The 8,191-nt window shown below is 43.4% G+C and overlaps 1 long non-coding RNA gene across 1 annotated transcript in view; it reads right to left on the reverse strand.

The window, feature by feature from the left end:
* Positions 1-3,077, reverse strand: part of LOC128097726 (uncharacterized) — a 38,493-nt gene extending 35,416 nt beyond the window's left edge. Inside the window, exon 1 of the long non-coding RNA XR_008213951.1 lies at positions 2,536-3,077. This is a non-coding gene — a long non-coding RNA (uncharacterized LOC128097726). The remainder of the gene's footprint in view (positions 1-2,535) is intronic.
* Positions 3,078-8,191: the final 5,114 nt, after the last annotated feature.

Genomic DNA, 8,191 nt, shown 5'->3' on the forward strand with positions numbered 1-8,191 from the left:
TGCCCAGGCTGGCCTTGAACTCTGGGTTCAAATAATCCTCTCAGCCTCTTTAGTAGCTGAGATTACAGTCAAGCACCACCATGCCAGGTTCAGATCGCTTTTTTTTTTCCTTGCTGGAGATGAAACCAACGCTTCATGCATGCTAATCAATACTATACCACTGAACCACACCCTTAGCTCCTGTGACGATTTTCACAAAAGCTCATTGTCCTCTTACATACAAGATTAGCTTATTCTAGAATATTTAATGCATAAATGTTTGTACAGTGTATACGTTAACATGCTTGTGATAGTAACATTTCATGAAGGGTGACAAAAAAAAATCAACTTCCTGAAGGGTTTAACTGAGCATATGATTTGGGGATGAGTCTATCATGACAGCGAGGCACAGCAGCAAGCAGCAGGCACAGGAAGCTGTAAGCTCACATTCTCAAGCCCAAGCAGGAAGCAGAGAGAGTTGAACTAGACACGGCGCACGGCTTTTTAACCTCAAAGCCTTTTCTCACTGACATACTTCCTCCAGCAAGAATGCACCCTCTAAACCTCCCCAGACAGTGCTACTAATTGGGGACAAAGTTTTCAAGTGCCTGAGACCATGGAGAACATTTCTTATTCAAACTGCCGCAGGAATGGATTAAGGGAAAAAAATCTGAAAGAGCTCTTGGAAAGGGAAAAATAATAGAAAACGGACAATACTCTCTTTTTCTATGAGCCTGGGTTCCATATTCTAGTCAAGAAGAAACATATCTCCAGGTGAGGCTGGAAGATCAAACGTGGAGTTATCTAGTACAGCTCTGTGAACAGTTTTGGTATTTGCAGCCAGATATTCCTTTGATATGGAAGATATTTCCCTGTACCAAGTAGAATGTTTAGCAGCCTGCCTGGCCAGGACCGACTAAAGGCCAGGCCTGCTCTCTAGTCAGTGATGATACTGCTGCTGCTGCCCTTGCAAAATGGCCCCTGGAGGTAAAATGTCTTCTCCAGCTTCACAATTAGAGTTAGTCACAAGTGGCGTACAGAGGCCAGTGTCAGTGCTTACAAACCCAGCTCTGGTATTTCAGCCCTGACAGGTACTGCCCTGCCTATGACGCCTGTATGGTTGCTTCATATTGTTGAAACAACCTTTTCAACAAAGGAATGCAATGCGCTCTTATAATGCATGCAAAAGAATTCATATTTCTGTTGGTAGTTCAAGAATCTTATGAAGAAATCAAAGTTTCAATCCCTTGGGCAGGATACAGAAGGGAAGGAACAAGAATTGAAGGCATACTCTTCCCAATGTGGAGGACAGAATCTAGGGTCTGCCTCCAGCTAAACCAGTACTTTACTACTGAACTGCATCCCAGCCTGGGCTGTGGCTAATATTTCTATTTTAGAGATCATATTTAAATGACAAAACAGAGCATTATATTTATTATTCAACAGTATCTATGAGGAAAACGCCTGTCTGTCACTGAAACACAACGGAGATGATATAGGATTGTTTCTCTCTCATGGGGCTTAAGATGCCTTTGGGGTATAAGACACACACATTCATGCAGTAGGCAGTACAATGTAGTTGCAGATGCAGGTTGTAATGAGACCCATAGAAAGAGGTAACAACACATGTGGGCTCTGCTTCAGGGTTGGAGAACTCCTTCCAACATTCGTGTACTCTGTGACCTCAGAATGTGACCTTTCAGTAGCATCTTTGAAGATGCAGTTTGTTGAGACCATCCTGGTCTAGGGTGAGTCTCAAATACAGTGACTGGTGTTCTTTCCAAGAGGCCTTGTGAAGGCAGAGGCTGCTGGAGTGAAAATGGTCTACAAGCGGGGGTGGGGGGCGGGTACAGAGACAAACCCAGAGTCTGCAGAGAGTCAGTCGTGCAACAAGTTACCCCTCTGAGCCCTCAGAATCAACCAATCCTGCCCTGCAGACTGCTGAGAATACCTGAGTGTTGTCTTAACCCTTCGGCCTTGTGACATCGTGTTTTCTACAAAAGCCACATAACTAAGGAAGCTTTCATCCAGAAGCTGGCTGCTAAAGAAAGACAAACTATGGATACAGAGTAGAAAGGGTAGCTGGGTGATGGTGGCGCACAACTTTAATCCCAGCACTCAGGAAGGAGGCAGAGGCAGGTGGATCTCTGTGAGTTCAAGGCCAGCCTGGTCTACAGAGTCAGTTCCAGGACAGGCTCCAAAGCTACAAAGAGAAATCCTGTCTCAAAAAAACAAAAACAAAAAAAAGAAAGAAAGAAAGAAGGAAGGAAGGAAGGAGGAAGGAAGGAAGGAAGGAAGGAAGGAAGGAAGGAAGGAAGGAAGGAAGAGAAGGTGATGGGAGACTCTTAGGCAAATAGCAAGAAAGCAACCCTGCATTTCCAGAGCACAGGGCTCTAGAGACAGCATCTTTGCAGAGGTCGTGCCCCTGTGTAGAGATGGTTTATGCTGAGGATGTGTGAGAAATGACCAGTAGTCTATAGAAGATGGTTCATCCTGTCTGCAGTTACCCCCCAAAAGGCAGAGAGTGCGGCTTCTAACCCAAGGAAGAAAACTCACCTCCCAGTGTGGCCTGTGGATTTCTGCACCTGATTTATCTTCTGTTCCCTCCTACACTGCTGCCACTTCCTGCTGAAAAACATTTCACTTTGTCTTTGTTGTCGCTGGATATGTTTTATTCATGCCATCGTGGTGGTTTGTTAGTGAATTAATTCTGCCTTCGAGGACGGCGGAGATGGAACCTTCCCTTTGTGTTCCTGGGAACAAACCACGTAGGCTTTTGAGCTCAGCACACTGGAGCTTCTGAGAAAGGAGCGAGCGAATACGGCTTCTTAGGGGCAGCTGTGTGGGAAAGGCTGGACCTCTTAACTCATTCATTAGCATGTTTGGCTCAAAGAATGCACAGGAAAGTGAAGAATCTGTCATCTGTGTCTCATTTGGGATGGAATAAAGTTATCTTTGCTGGAATTGTTATTTTATCATTTTGAAGTTGCTCTTTTTTCTCTTTTTAAAATGCTATTTTAAAAATGTATTTATTTGGGCTGGAGAGATGGCTCAGAGGTTAAGAGCACCGACTGTTCTTCCAGAGGTCCTGAATTCAATTCCCAGCAACCACATGGTGACTCACAGTCATCTGTAATGAGATCTGGCACCCTCTTCTGTATACATAATAAATAAATAAATCTTTAAAAAATGTATTTATTTTATTATTTTATGTGTTTGGGTATTTTTCCTGCATGTATGTCTGTGTACCACATGAATGCCTGGTGCCTGAAAAGGCCAGAAGAGGGCATCAGATCCCCCCCGGACTGAGTTATTGTGAGGGACCATGTGGGTGCTTATTGTGAGGGACCATGTGGGTGCTGGGAATTGAACCTTGCTCTCTGAAAGAAAAGCCATTGCTCTAAACTGCTGAGCCATCTCTCTAGCCCTCCTTCCTTTCTTTTCTAAAAAGTGCTGTTTATTTTTGGGGGAGGGGGGCTGCCTGTGGGGTTAGGTGTGGTGGCACATGCTTATAATTCCAGGAGGCAGAGGTCATCTCCAGACACTTAGTAAGGTTGAGGCCAGCCTGGGAAATAGAGACTATCTCAAACAAAACAAAACAAAACACCTGTGGCAGGCAGGAGCCATGGCTCGGTGGATAAAGTACTCGCCATGTAAGAGGGAAGATGAGAGTTTGGATCCCCAGCACTCATGTTAAGTGGTGGGTGAGTGTGGCAGCTCACCAAAAATCCAGTTCTCTGGAGGCTGAGACAGGGGATCCCAAGGCTACCTGCTAACTAACTATATACTAACTGAATCCATGAGCTTCCAACTCAGTGAGAGACTCTGCCTTAGTAAATAAAGTGAGAGCAATCAAGAAAAATGCCTGGTGTCAGCCTCGGGCCTCCACATGCACATATGTGCTCTCACACGTGCAAACACACATACACACATATACATGTAAAAGGACACCCTCCCCCTCCAAAAAAAAAAAAAAACAAAAAAACAAAAACAGTGTGGGGAGCAGCCCTCAATGGCACGGCCAGAGCAAGGTTTGCAGTTCTAAGCTCTGACTGCACTGTAAGCTGCTTTTCTTTCTAAATCCAGTCCTCTAGGCTTGATTCCACATTCTTGCAGAGCTGACGCAGGGTTTTGGTCCCCAGCACCCTGGAGCACCTTGATGACCGGAAGCAGTGTGAGCAGTTGACACATCTTAGACTTTGGCACCACACAGACCCTTGCCTCTGTCTCTGGCTTACCACCGGATGTCTGTCAACAATGAATCTCAGCTTCGGCCTCTTCTGTCAACTGCAGCGGTAATTGCTGTGGCCAGTCGGAAGACAAGAAGGGGGAGGTGCTCAGTACAGGTGACTTCCAGCTCCTGCTTTCAGTTCAACTTCACCGCAGGCAGCAGCAGCTGCACTGTGAGGCTGCAGCAGTTTTCTTATGAGACAGTGTAGCTCCAAGGGTTTGTCAGATGACGAGATGTATATTTTGTCCCCAGGACGTCTAATGTCTAGTTTTGAACTTCATTTTTTTCTTTCTGAGACAGGGTGTCTCTGTGTAGCCCTGGCTGTCCTGGAACTCACGCTGTAGACCAGGCTGGCCTCGAACTCAGAGATCCGCCTGCCTCTGCCTCCCGAGAGCTGGGAATAAAGGTGTGCGCCACCACCACCTGGCTAACTTCATTCATGTTTATCTAAGAACAATCAAGAAAATAAGCTTCACATCTTTTGGATGCTTGTGTGATTAAGACGTCACTCCTTGCTTAGGTAAATGATGTGAAGAAGGATGGGCGATCAGAAGGGCAAAGTGACCAAACAGGGAGATACTACTTCCTGTTGGAAAATAATTGGTCTTCATACGAAAAGAGATTTTGTTTTGTTTCCATTTTGTTGTTTTTAAGGTGAACAGTGCATTATCTGAACAAACAAGGTTATAAGGCAGTTTCCTCGAATCTTGAGGCCACACGTTTGATCTTTCCCAAGCTGTTTTCGCCTGACAGTTCAGGGAAAATATTTAGGATGGTCATAGTCTTTGTATGCAGATACTGTTTTATACTCTGCTATACTAGGAATTAAACCTAAGACCTTGCACTTGCTAGGCAGGGCCACACGATTGCCTAGTCTGTCCTTGTACTTTCTCAGGAGCCTAAGAAGTACTTGAACTCATGATCTTCCTGCTTCAGCCACCCAAATAGATATGATTGCAGGCTTATGTCATCAGGCCTAGCTCTCTTTATGCACACACATACCTGCTCTTCCCTTTACTCTTAAGTCATGATTCTCTTGAATGTAATGACAGCTGGTAACTGTGGTTGGATTGGCCAGCATGACAACAATTACACTAGAATTTATGCTTGAGAGCACATGTATTTATCATAGTTGCCCACAGTGACTACTGGTCTTGTCTCAAGTGTGTGTGTCTATGCACATGTATGTGAACCAAGGACGAGGTGGTTGCTTCCTGTGGAGCTGAACTGTCCAAGTTAAAAACTTGGTCTCACTTCTCAGATTTATTTATTTATGTATTTTATGTGTATGGGTACTTTGTCTTCATGTACATCTGCACATGAGAAGACAGCATCAGACAGTTGTGAGTTGCCATGTAGGTGCTGGGAATTGAACTCAGGACATTTGGAAGAGCAGTGAGTGCTCTTAACCACTGAGCCATCTCTTCAACCACCTTGGTCTCATTTCATAACTGGACAATTTCTTTATCCATGTTAGTCTTAGTTCCCACAGCTGTGCATGAGCTCACCACACATGGCTATGACGAGCGGGAGATAATCCATGAACAATAACAGAACCTAGCAGAGAACACTGTTGTCGTCATTCATGGAGTCTTAAGTCCACTCACATTGTCACTGACATTGTAGTTCAAATTCTTTGATCTCAGCGATAAACGTTTTAATCTTTTGGGGGACAATTCTGTAGATAATGCTGTGGTTCTAATTACAACCACATGCTTTTTTTTTTAAATGTACATTGTCTGGGCTAATACATATCTGCTTTAATCCATTCATGTTGAGAGCCAGGGAGACATCATTTTGCCCCTATAAAAATGATCTATTTTGTGTTTAGACATTGCTCTGGGTTTTGAGATGTTGCATTGAGTGAAGAGTGTGCCATGAACAGCATTGCCATGTTAATGCATAATGTGCAGAACTGCCCAGAGCTGGGCCAGGTGACTGGTTGCAGCATGGAGTTTCATTCATGTTGCAGATTTTGATAATGAGTGCATTTTATACTTCTGTCGTCTAATAAACAGACCATGAGTTGTGATGAAAGTGTCTCAATTCCTTCCCTCATTCATTAGCAACACATTTCACCATTTCAAAGAGGAAAACAATAGTACTGAGTATATCACACAGGAAATCATCACCAATGTAATTATGTTGTATTCTTGATAGCCTTTGTCATTTTGGATTAAACAGATAAAATATAAAGCATATTATTCAGTGTGAAAAGTATCACAGGTTTAAGAATTGAAACATGTCCAAACAAAATATGCAGATCAAAAGTGCATGATGGCTGGTTAGAGGCGGGATTTAGAAATACCTAAGATACACTCAGTGTGGTAGGTTAAATAATCATTCCTTAATCCCTGGAATTTTCAAGCATCACCTTGTGCAGAACTTCTGTGCATATGACTAAGTAATGAAGAGATTAATTGTGGGTTATCTGGGGATCCTCAGTGTAAGTGTATGTAGTTCTTTTAAGAAAGAATAGAGGGAAATTTGACTACCTACAAAGGAGAAAGTGGTGTGAAGCTAGAGCAGAGAGTGTGAAGATGCTGGCCTTGAAGAGCTGGTGGCATGGTCACAAGCCAGGGAATGTTGGGAGTCACCAGAAGCTGGAAGAAGGAAACAGTCTCCTCTAGAAGCCTCAGAGGAAGTGTGGTCCTGCTGACACTTTAGCTTTGGCCTACTGATACTGATTTTGGATTCCAGCTTCTACATTTATAAGAGATTAAATTTCTGTTGTTTTAAGATCTCAGATCTGAAACAGTAGCCTCAGGGGAAAAAAATACATTGTCATTTTAGACTAAAGACAGGAAGGACAGCCACTCACTTCTTTGTCAGTCTTCTTTTGGAATGATACTCCTTGGTTTAACCATGTCACTTTTGACTTATAGTCCCTATTTTCCTTTTCATTTTATCAGATGTCAGTGGCATATAAGTTTTCTCTCTTGCTTTTCTTTTTTTATGTGTATGGGTGTGTATGTCTGTGGGCCACATGTCTGCCTTGTTCCTGAAGAGACTACAAAAAGGCATTGGATCCCCTGGGACTGGAGTTACAGACAGCAGCTGTGAGCTGCCATGTGGGTGCTGAGAATCAAACCTGGGTCTTTTTTTTTTTTTTCAGATTTATTTTTTACGTATGCCTGTGCACCAGAAAAGGGCAGCAGATCTCATTGCGGATGGTTGTGAGCCAACTTGTGGTTGCTAGGAATTGAACTCAGGACCTCTGGAAAAGCATCCAGTGCTTTTTTTTTTTTTTTTTTTGGTTTTTCGAGACAGGATTTCTCTGTGTAGCTTTGTGCCTTTCCTGGAACTCACTTTGTAGACCAGGCTGGCCTCGAACTCACAGAGATTTGCCTGCCTCTGCCTCCCGAGTGCTGGGATTAAAGGCATGTGCCACCACCGCCCGGCACATCCAGTGCTCTTAACCTCTGAGCCATCTCTCCAGTCTAGGTTTTTCTTTTAAAATGATGACTTGTGTGGCAGGTTGGTGGTAGATGAGATGGCGATCTCCCTTTTGCTCCCACAGACATCTCAGATGATTTTGATGCATGTATTAAGTTGTAAGGCATTCATCAAGTAAAGAGTGCAAAAGTCCAATGGTGGCCTGTATCATAATTATATATATTCTAGTAACATGCTTACCTGTATTGTTGAGATCTATGAACTTTTCCTTCAATAATGAGAGAAATAAGCAAACACTTGATGTTTTATTTCCTTTTTCCATGGGCTCTATGGTGACCCAGTAATTTTTAAGACTTTGACATTGGACATTCTCTTCACCTGTCAACAACACTGATGAAACGTTCAGCGATATCACCCATCCTTTACAGTAAGAGCATCTGAAGATCTGTGTTGATTGACATAGTTTCTAAACTCCAAGTACATTTCATGAACTTGTCTGTGTTGTGGGATATTTACACACTGTGTGAAGATATATTCGCTGTGTCTGGTGGGAAAAAAAAAAGCTGAATGGCCAAATAGCTAGGC

This window comes from Peromyscus californicus, unplaced genomic scaffold, assembly GCF_007827085.1.
Source record: "Peromyscus californicus insignis strain IS unplaced genomic scaffold, ASM782708v3 Scaffold_5__1_contigs__length_169319896, whole genome shotgun sequence".
Taxonomy (NCBI): Eukaryota; Metazoa; Chordata; class Mammalia; order Rodentia; family Cricetidae; genus Peromyscus; species Peromyscus californicus.